Below are 11749 nucleotides of genomic sequence, written 5' to 3' on the forward strand. Positions count from 1 at the left end.
GCTGAAGTATAAATCATGAATTCTGATGCAGATTGTTGCAGAGGGAAGCAATATGGAAAAGAAATTCTACTCATTTTTTTCTATAAATTCACAGTCTTTTGTGCATGCTCTGATTTTTCAACTACTCATCTGTGACATGAATAAAAAGCATAATTTAATTTGATTATAAGTTTATTCCATTGGAAGAGAACAATTTTTTTTGCACAGACATATGGAAGATTTGGCAGGTCATCCATCTGAGTGACCATGACTTACCATAGTGATCCCTACAAAAATTATTACACACTGATGATTGGAGATGATCATTTGAGTAATGTGTTCTACCACTAGTAACACATTCAAATAAGAGTAGCTTTAAAAACTTATAAGTGAATTTTTCTCACACATAAAAGAAGATTCTAGGTAGGAAGTCCAGGGCTGACCTGGCAATTCTACAGTCATAAAGGACCCAGCATTCTTCTATCTTTCTGCTCCACCACCCCAACACATGGTCTCCATTCTCAAATCCCCTCCTGATCCAAAATGGCTGCCTGGGCTCTAATGATTACAACCTGATTCAAGGTAGGGAGCAAGATAAAACAGAGAAAGTCAAGAAAGTCACACATCACTTGTCAGTTCACTTTTAAGATTTCCCAAAAGCCTTAGAGATAGAGTAGACCAAAAATTTTAGACTTTAGCTAGCAATTTTCCAATCAGAACAGAAAGGCAGTATTATTGGATATCAAGTAGGTGAGTAGCCCCTGTTATTCAGATAAGGAAAATAAAGTTTGAAGTGGCTAGCTGGCTTGCCTAATCTCATACAGCTAGTAAAGACAGATCCTAGACTAGTGTCCGGGCATTCATTCTTCTCTTTCTGCTGCTCTCCTAATAGAACCCTGATTTTATTCAGATATCCACTCCTCACACACATGGTGCCCTTGTATTGGCAGAAGCTGTCCACGCATCTAGCCCCAAAGGTGGACTTGATTCACTTAAGGTCATCCCACCTTCCTTGCTATAATTGGCTCCAGATATCAATTAGATCAATTAGATGGGGGGGGGGGAAAGGTTTTCTCATGGCTTCTGAATAAGTTACTCCTTGATCTTCTAGAAGGAAATCCCTGGAAGCAATACTTTATCTATCTGCCTTTATATTCCCTCACTGGTAGATAGGAGGTTTAATTCTACGGCAACACCTCAATACCAGCATGAAGCTACCATGCAGAGGGGAGAGAAGAACCAAGAAAACAGCAGAAAAATAAAGATGGCATAAATGGATTAAGTTGGCATAGATAGTACCTACCTCTGGATTACTGGTAAATCTCCTTATTCTTTACGATGATTTGAGTTTGGTAGTTCTTGTTATTGTCAGGTTGTCAGATAGTCAGACACACCTGGTTTAACACTGGTCCCTACTTATTTGCCTGCACCATCCTGAAAGACTCTTTTTCTTTCTGTAATGAGAGCCATAGTATTAACATGTTAGTGCCTAACAGCGCTTTGAAATTAACATACAAAAGGCCATGTGAGTAATAAGTGCTATCTTGAATTTAGACTAACCCTAAGGATATTTCTATATTTAGCTATTCACCACAGTAAGTATAATTAAAGTTTCCCTTTTTTTCTGCTTTCACAGAAATCCACATTTTGTTTCTTCAACAAAGCCTCATGTCATAGTATGGGTCACAGCATGTCTTCTTTATCTCAACAATCATGTCAGTTTTGTGGCTTGACATAGATTGAGCATCATTTGACTTCCCATTGCTTAAGTCTGAATACATTCTTCATTGTGTCTGATCTCTAGCTCCTGTTGCATGTCAGCTGTCTCCTTAAATTGTTACTTGCTGGTGCATATTTAAGGCAGCAATCTAATCAGCTGAAATTGATGCTGCTACATTTGCTCCTGGGGGAGTTTCCATCACAAATACTACCGTAGCATGAGTGAACATGCCATGACCAAAGTCCACCAACAGGTTAACCTCTATCAACACTGACTTTTTAGAATTGTACACAAGCTGTCTTTACTGACAGCTGTTTACACATCCAACACTGTTGATCCCAGTGCTTATCATAATTGGACATTTTAAATATTTTTTGTTGTGCTAAGTATTTTTATGATTAATAGTTAAATAAGGAACAGGTCATTAGAGGATGTAAGCAGATTGTCAACAAATACACAAATACTCATTAGAGGATTATTAATGAATTTTAGCCAGTTGATGGACATTTGCTTTAATAGCATATAAAATAAATAGATGACAGTGTTTATAACTGAAGTTATTCACTTATATCAAGATTGAAAAAAGCATTTGATGTAATATGTATTAATAATGGAAGATTATTAGTAAATTAGCTCAAAATTGGCCTGTTTACATATCAATTGTCAATTTAGTTTGTTATAGTCCTAATGGTCTATACACAATAATGTACTTCAATCTGAGAAATAATAATGAATTATGTACTTGGAGTTTACTCCCTGAGATCTGTCCTTAATCATTTTTTTTAATTTTTATATTTTATTTATTCTTTAAAGAAAGCTCTATGCCAGGGTGCCTGGGTGGCTCAGTCATTAAGCGTCTGCCTTCGGCTCAGGTCATGATCCCAAGGTCCTGGGATAAAGCCCCACGTCGCCCTCCCTACTCCGCGGGAAGCCTGCTTCTCCCTCTCCCACTACCCCTGCTTGTGTTCCCTCTCTCACTGTGTCTCTCTGTCAAATAAATAAAGAAAAGAAAAGAAAAGAAAAAGAAAGAAAGCTCTAGGCCCAACATAGGGCTTGAACTCATGACCCTGAGATCAAGAGTTACACACTCACCCAGCTGCCCCAAGCACTGGCTTTATACCCAAATAATGAATCATGGAACACTACATCAAAAACTAATGTTGTAATGTATGGTGATTAACATAACATAATAATAAAAAAAAAAGAATTACATACTCTACCAACTGAGCCAGCCAGGTGCCCCAGTCCTTAAAACTCAAGTTTTAAACAGTGATTTTTTTTACAATGTCTTACTTAAGATTAAAAGATTAAGATTAATGGCTTTTGGGCAGTAACTGTTAATAAATTTGCCACAAGCTACCCCCAGTTTTCCAAATTTGGTTTTTTACTAAAAACACACAGTACAGGGGCCTGGGTGGTGCAGTTGTTTAAGTGTCTGACTCTTGGCTTCAGCTCAGGTCATGATCTCAGGGTCATGAGGTCAAGCCCTGCACATGGAGTCTTCTTGAGATTCTCTCTCCCTCCCGCTCATGCTTTCTCACCCTCTCTCTCTAAAATAAATAAACCTTTGAAAAAAAAACACAGTACATATTACATATTAGAAGAGAAATATAAAATGTTAAGAGCTAAAGGCATCTCAGCAATCATCTGCTACACCTACCTTATTTTACAGATAACGAAGTTGAAGGCAGGGAGGTTAAGTTATTTCCCCAAAGTTGTGATGATACATAGTGTTTAGAACTTACACCTTCTAATTCTTAGTCTGTGATCATTCTACTAGCCCACAGTATTCGATAATTATTACTGTTGATAAATGTTTAATCATTCTTAAACACAAACTTCTATTCATTTGCACAATAACTACAGCTTTTATTAGAGTACGAAGTCTACTTAGAATTCCCAATTAGATTGATATTTCTATATTATTTCCAGTCCAGAAACAAAGTTCTCAAATTCAACCTATACATACGTCTAGTGATAAGATAGAATTTGTGCCATAAATACAGATTTCAAAGAGTTTAAATGGAACAAAATGCATTTAATCTTAAGGTTGATTTGAATGTTACTCTGCCTATGTTTGATGATTCAGAGGTACTAACAATATCCTGAGAGTCATTATTACAAATATTAACCAACACTGAACTATTAATTCACAGATATACTGGCCAGCAGGAATTCCCAGTATATAAGATAAAAATTGATTTTCCAAACTTCAAAAGGTAAGAAGTAGATCTATAAACTGACATATTGATAATGAATGGATGGCTGTCTGTTTGTATTTTATACTCAAATCCCTCTGGTAATAGAAATCAACTTGGAAACATTGAGCCAAGCATGCTAAGACACTTTAAGAAATTTGGAAATCACCATTTATAAATATCTTAATGTCATCTCCAAATCATTTTTTAGGATTAAGAATATAAGGAATTCTATTCAAAATATTTACGGACTTCTGAGGTTTAGAGAAGAAAGTTTCAGAGATAAGGTCCTCTTATTATTATCCACTTGTAAATTTACCAATTACAGGCAGCCTGAGGAGTTACCACTTAGTAAGCAGCTACTATGTGCCAGGCACCATTTGGCACTATATAGTCACCAACTTACATAACATCTCTCAAATATTATGAGCTCAGTGTCATTATCTCCTTTGTCATATAAGAAACCTGAGGATCGAAGAGGTTAATGATTGCTCATGGTTATGCCACAATTTGGTGTCTGTTCCAAAACCCATGTTTTTTACCTCTGGATATTCCAAGGAGAATAACTAGTACAGTACTTTGTACTGCAGAGCATAATTTCTCCCCACATGACACTGTCCTAGGATACTGAACATGTTTCTAAAAATAACTCATTTTATCATAGAGGCATCCATCTGGTCTTTCTCCAGCTATTCCAAAGTCATTGTTTCCTGTGCTCAGCACCATATATCTAAAAGCCACTGCTGCTGCTTTTTTCGGCAACGGGAAGTTTAGGATAGAACATTTTCCAAAGCAAATCTGCTGCTCTGAGTGATTGCTCTGAAATCTCTATTCCTCATTAAATGATGACAGCCATAAAAAAAAAGCAACAACTTACATTTGCATTATAAACTAGAAAATGCTACTAAATTAGTGATCTTTTCTTTGATCACAACAACGTTGTCAGGTAAGTAGGGTGAATATTATTCTAATTTATCCAATGAGAGAGACTGAATTTCAGATATAAGGTATGGGACTTGCCCAAGGTCACAGAGATGGGATGTGGCATCAGTGAATTCCAAATCCAGTACTCTCTCTGTTATTCTCAACCCCTTCCTATAGATGGCCCGTGTTTATAGATGTCCGCCTGAAATGCTTTATAGAATGAGGATAGATAGACAATATCTCAAAGGTAAGAGAGATTGGGTTGGGGGAAGAGTATACAATAATATAATCCTACTCTAATGGGCTTTGTTTGAAGTTTCTTCCCCTATATCTGACTCCCATTCCTTGATAACAACCCAGTTCGCTCAGCCCACATATGATTCAGGGTAAGTCAACCCCATGTCTGACTGCAGGGACAGCATATCAATTGGCATAATCCAAATATCTGGTTAGAGCTTTTGATCAGGAAGGGGTATATGACCTAATCCAGGCCAACGAAACTGGAGAGGATGTTTGCTAGGATTTCGTGTGATAAAAAGGCATGCTCTCCCCTTCTGGATGGCACATGGGGCAGATGTAAAGCCTTTTTGATGCCACGCTAAGTTCTTTTTGATGACTGTGGTAAGCCACTGAATCAAAAAAAATGCTGAACTCTACCCTACATATAATATCTATCATCTATCTATCTATCTATCATGTATCATCTATCCATTCTTGTCCTAAGAAGACTCTAAGGCAGGCATAGGGTTATATGAGCCAATAAATTCCCTTTATTTTTAAGTCAATTTGAGTTGGACTTTCCTTTCCTTACAACCAAATACAATCCTCACTGATTCATATATACATACATTATATGTTCTTGGTTAAAAATGAATTGCCTAGTTTTCAGTGGCAACTCCAACTAAGCCATTTCAATGCCACTGCTCTTAAACATAAATAACTTGGGGCCTGGGCCATTGCCTTCTGTTACTTTTCAGATCAATAGCTGGGTGTAATTTGCCAGTCTTCTCCTTCCAAGCAGCCCTTTCTTCTGCTAATTTCTTATGGCACTAAAATGAAAGGTATTTTCAGTAAGGCAAAGTTAATTAACATACTTAACATCTTCATTAAGAGTTTTTGAGTCCAGCTAGGTGACAGGTAGAGTTCAAGGGAGCTGGGAATTAGGTATGATATTTTGACAACTAATGACAAGAAGACTGATGTCTGGTAGCTGTGGTCATTGAGTAATTAACTACATTTAATAGCATCTAAGAGCCAATGAGATGGTATGTGGGCGGGGGACTTGATAAAGTGTACAGTACTGAACAAATGCAGACTGGTTCTTTTAAGAAGAAATTTAATCACAGTTATCACTGTCAATATGGCAGGTCCTAGGGGTATAAAAACCAGGCAATGCATTTGTCACTTTTATTTACCAACAACTTTAATGGGGTCAGATAAGAATTTCTAGGCATAAGACCATGATTATTATGAGACATTTTTTAAGGATCATATCACTTAAGACTGCATTTACCCAAGTGTGTTCTACTGAATAGTAATCTCAAGGAAAAAGGATTCTATAGGCAGCAAAGTGTGGAAAAGCTCTATTGTTTTCACCTACCTATAATCTATTTCTTTCTCCTGATAACAGTGTCTTTTTTTTAAAGATTTTTTTATTTATTTATTCATGAGAGACAGAGGAGGAGAGAGAGAAGCAGAGGGAGAAGCAGGCTCCCAAGGAGCAGGGAGCCCGATGCGGGACTTGATCCCAGGACCCTGGGATCATGACCTGAGCCAAAGGCAGACGCTTAACCATCTGAGCCACCCAGGCACCCGTGATAACAGTGTCTTATCCCCAGTCCAAGCCCATGTAGTTTATGCGGTTCTAACCTCTTATCCTAGAACTATCATGGGTACCGGGCATAAACCAGCCAATTAGCACATTCAATTTCCCTGAACTTAATGATTAGTAAAAGAATGGGCAAACAACATCAGTCAGTCCAAGCCATGGGACTTGTGCTGGAACTATTGAAAAAGAGATACTTTCCTTCCACTGGGGTCATTAACCTGTTTAAAAAAAAAAAAAAAAAGTGAGCCTGGAGCCAGTGGTGGCCATTTGCCACCTTTGAAGAGAGCTTGGCTGAGGCAGAAGCTAACTCAGAAACAAGCAAAACCAAAAGATCATGACAAACACCTTGTGAAGGTCTTTCAGCACCTGAATCCAGCTGTGTCTTAAGTCCCTAACTTTTCAGTTACATGAGCCTTCCATTTAGAAAATCATTCACAAGAAAAACTGCAGAGATCAAGTCACAGCCACATTCTCCTTACTGCTCACACTATTTCAGATCACAGCAAGGCTAGCCAAACTGCTGGATACCAACTGCCCCTCACTCATACCTACTCTTCATTCACACATGCCATCTTAGGGTCTATATAAAAAAAAATTCTCAGTTCTACAAAGCAATTCAACTTTAGGCATTCTGTTCTTCCTCTTTTTCTTTTATCACAAAGTCCCATGTTGGCCCCAAATGACATCTGTGTTTCTCAAATCCCATCAAGTCAGCACCCAATATGTGTTAGCCGTTATAACTTTTTTTAAGATTTTCATTTAATTATTTGAGAGAGAGAGACAGAGAGCATGAGTGGGCTGGGGCAAGAATAGATGAAGAAGCAGACTCCATGCTGAGCAGGGAGGCTGACTTAGGCGCTCAATCCCAGGAACCTGGGATCATGACCTGAGCCAAAGATAGACACAACCAACTGAGCCACCCAGGTGCCCCTAACTTTTATTTAAAAATCTTCTGGTTTTTTCAACCAGGTCGAAATCACCCAAAAAGATGCTTTTTTACTTGTATCCTCCCATAAACATCTCCTCCAATAACTGTACTAAACCAGCCCAAGTCTCATCAGGGAAGGCTTCAGGGCATAGCAGTCATTTCCATATCTCATATCAGTGAAGATTATTTTACCCCCAACATAAACACAATACATACAATTTAGGATTTCTTTACCTTGTAATTCACTTACCCAACATGGGGAAAAGATATGATTCTCAAAATCCCTAGTGCTATTCCCTTAACTAGACATATACTCCTCTCATATCCAAAAGTCATGTGGCTTTCTTGACCTATCTTTCATGTTGACGATTTTTCTCTTGTTTTACGAGGATTTCAAACCAACCAAAAGCACTGGCATGTGTGAAATTGGCCCAAGTTTAATGCAGAGATCATAGCAAAGAATTAGGGATATTAAAGCTACTTACAGAATTCAGAAGAGATGGGCACTTGCTTGTTAAATCAGCCATTGTCAGCATCTGTTCTGGACAAAACAATTACAGTCTTTAAGCTATTGTGAGATGAGATTAATTTTGCCTCATTTCCCACTATAGCTTAAAGTACTTCTTCTGATGATACATTAATTGGTACAAATGTTTCCAAGACTAAACATAGTGAAAAGAGCAGCAGCTGGTTCAGCCTGGGTAGAGGGCTTAAGATGCTGGGGAGTGGGAGGAAAGGCATCAACACTATTACTGCACGGTCATCATCATCATCTTAATCACCATATCTTCATATCAGAAGGTGGAGATTCCAGGGAACAAGAAGAAAAGATCAAGACTGGAAACAAATCTCATGGATGAAGCAAACCTTTGCAATTACTTATCAGGGCAGGGTAGGGATAAAGGGAGCGATCCTTATTTTTCATAACATTATACGTTAGATTAGGTGTGCCTCCTATTTGATCACCATTTTAATAGATACTCAAGCCTCTATTGAACATGGATATATAAACATAGATCAAAACAAGAAATAATTCAGTGTATCTCCTATGCAATAATACAAGTCTTGGCTAGATAATTAAAAGGGAGGCCTGTAGAGTCAGAACCTAGAAAGCAGTGAACTTGTATTCTTCAACACTTGGTTCAAGACTTGGTCCAAGATGCTAAGTCATGTTTTAGGATCTGAAAGTTCATTAGTAGTTGCCCCAAGCCACATGGAGAAGGTGTCCCAAGCCAATTTGAACACAGAATGAAGGGCCAGTGCCTAGGGTGATCACCCAATCTGAAGACAGAGGGCTGCAGTTAGTGGGGTGACTGAGTCCTCCAAGCACTTGAACATAGCGACTCTTGCTTGAATCATCTTATAGGCACTCCTGGTACCTGATACGATGGACATAGAAAACCTCAATGCAAGGATAACCAAACACTGTAACATTTTGTTGAAGGAGGGGGAGTGGGGCAGCCAGGCTGTAAACTCTCCCTCCCTGGGGATTCTGAAAACAGGTATTTGTGGTCATTGACTTAGGCCTTCCTCTACTAGGACCTGGAGGAGAGGAACTGGAACTTCACTGCCTTTTCTAAATTATCTCATAGCTTTCATCTAATGTGTTTGAATGCTTTACAGAGTCTTTGGTCTTCTTAAGAGCTTTAAGGAATGAATAAATGGAATAAAATATTCTCATTTTCTAAAAGTCATTGAATTAAACAGGAGAAAGCTTATACACAGCAGGTGAATACATATCTTTAAAAGGCTGACAATAAAATAATCACTGTTTTACAGGATGGATGTTTACTCAGTGTAGTGATTTGCCTGCCCGTCTCATGAAGGGAATGTGCTGTGAACATACTTGACCCACTACCAATAAAATCCATCCTTCACTTGGTGGCAATAGCAGGGGTTGCAGAGACTGGAGCAAACTTACAATCCCATTAATGTGAGCTTCATTCCTCTTCCCGTATTTCTCTCTGGTGCTTATTGATTGTTTTGTATTCAAATCTGCTGCTGAGGCTGTCGCCTCTGTTAATGTGACCTTTCTTACATGCAAAGGTGGGTAAAAAGACCACCCCTTGACCCATAATCATCCTTACATTGCCTATTGTTATAATGGGTCATTGGTTGGTGGCAATGGCAATAAAATCAGCAATTTGCTGCTGTCTGGGGCTCAGGAATTCTGATGATGGGCCCAGGAACTCCTTCATTCAGCACAAACTATTCCCCTTCTCATTGCTGCATTAGGTGTGAATGGTCACCAGGACTATTCCCTAGCTTTCCCCGGGGGGAATTCCATGACTTCCGGTTCACTGACTTTAGTCTATGGAAGAACTTTTAGAAGGAGAAATCTGCTCCCATTCCATCATTTTTCCCAAGAACAAATGAAGGCTCAGAACAGGAAACTGCCATAGTTAACCCTACTCAAATAATTGGAGGTTGAGCCTCTTCAGTTTCTTTCACATACATCTTCTTTTTACTAATAACATTAACAATAGCCATTGATGAGCAACTATATGTGCTGGGCACATTATGTATATTATTTTCAATTTTCATCATAACTCTGCAATTAAGCCTTATCATCCCCTTTCACAAACTGGAATACTGAACCTCAGAGAACTTGAATGATTTGCCACATGCCAAATGCCACGTCAGTAACAGGTAGTTGAATTTGGATACAAATCCTGCTCTGACTCCCGTGTCCCTGCTCCTTCTCATGATGACCTCAGCAGCACATGGGACAGTTCTAGACCCCATCATTCTCAGTCTCCAGAGGAAGACTCCCCCGTATCCATGCTAGCCTTAACTATTCCATCCTCTCCTTAGTAGCCTCCCTCAGAAGAAGCTTGGCCTCCCAGGAGGACTGTATAATCCCACATAGTAGCCACTATGAAATCGGATGTTTCAGCTGTATGTCTGCAAATGCCTACTACAGCAGTGCCAAGTCTCAAGAATTCGAATGTCACTGTGAACAAGTAATCTCTTCTCCAGGACCAATCCTGCTTTGCTCTCTAAGAGTGACTTTCTTAGACTCCCTGGGAGACGCCCTAGGTTTACAGTCTGGCATTGATTCTGATTTACTCTCTGTGTTGACCTTGACAAGTTATATAAGCCGTCTGAGCCTCTGTTTCTTTGGGTGTAAAACAAGCTAATAACACCAGAGAGGAATTTTATGAGGACAAAATCCGTAAATGTCCTAATAAAGGGTCTAAATTTTCTAAGCCATAAAAAAATGATCATTTCCTTTCCTTACCTTTCTCTTTTTCTCTGCCCCTCCCCTCTCACAGTCACCATAACCTCTCTCCCTGACTGGGCTCTTTCTTTTGATGCCCCTGCTATTACTGAAGTGTCCTGGCATCCTATAGTCTCTGCAATTAAACTTCCTTTTCTTTCTATATGACACAGAAGGACCCAGGAGAGAAATAGACTAATGGTAACCTTGTTAGCCTGGAAAACTCAGATATGGGAGATCATGACAAGAAGGAAAAGATTGATATGATGGAATCATGGAATTTTAGTGATAGAGAAACTATATTATTTGGTAGAGACTTTTAATGTTAACTGTATCTGATTCTATTCTCATTCCAGGCAGATGGAAGTATTATTCTTCTCCACCCCTCCTTGTAATTGCAGTTGAGTTCTAGCCAGTGGGTTATGGATAATAGTGATGTGCATCACTTCTAAGCCAGAGCATTTAGTTGTTGGTACAAGGTCCTCCAGCCTTGGTCCTGCCTGCCAAAATGAACTCTGAAGTATCATGTTGGTTGGAATGGAGCAACATAAAATGGCATAGAGTGACTACATGGAACAGAGCCCATAATGACCCACAGTGGAAACATGATGTCAATAATAAGTATACTAATTTTAGGTTACTGCCAGTTTGCGCATGTTTGTTACTATAGCATAACCTATAGAATACAGCAATCCAAACTTTGACTTTCCTGTCACTGCCCCTTGAAAAAGGTTTTTTTGTCCCTAGTAGCAAGTCAGTGACTTTACAGATCTTTTGGGAAAGAGCACTAGACTGAAAGACAGGAAGCCCATGAAATGAGTTTTAGCCCTGGCTTTTCTACCAACTATAGGACCTTAGGTTATTCATAACCTCCAAGTCCTCACTTTTCTCATCTATAAAATAAGAGTTAGCATATTGCCAAATATGAGACACACAACACCACTGGTACTTT

Source organism: Eumetopias jubatus, unplaced genomic scaffold (assembly GCF_037043125.1).
Source record: "Eumetopias jubatus isolate StellerSeaLion01/CBP00866 unplaced genomic scaffold, mEumJub1_p1.0 scaffold_1, whole genome shotgun sequence".
In the NCBI taxonomy this organism is placed as follows: domain Eukaryota; kingdom Metazoa; phylum Chordata; class Mammalia; order Carnivora; family Otariidae; genus Eumetopias; species Eumetopias jubatus.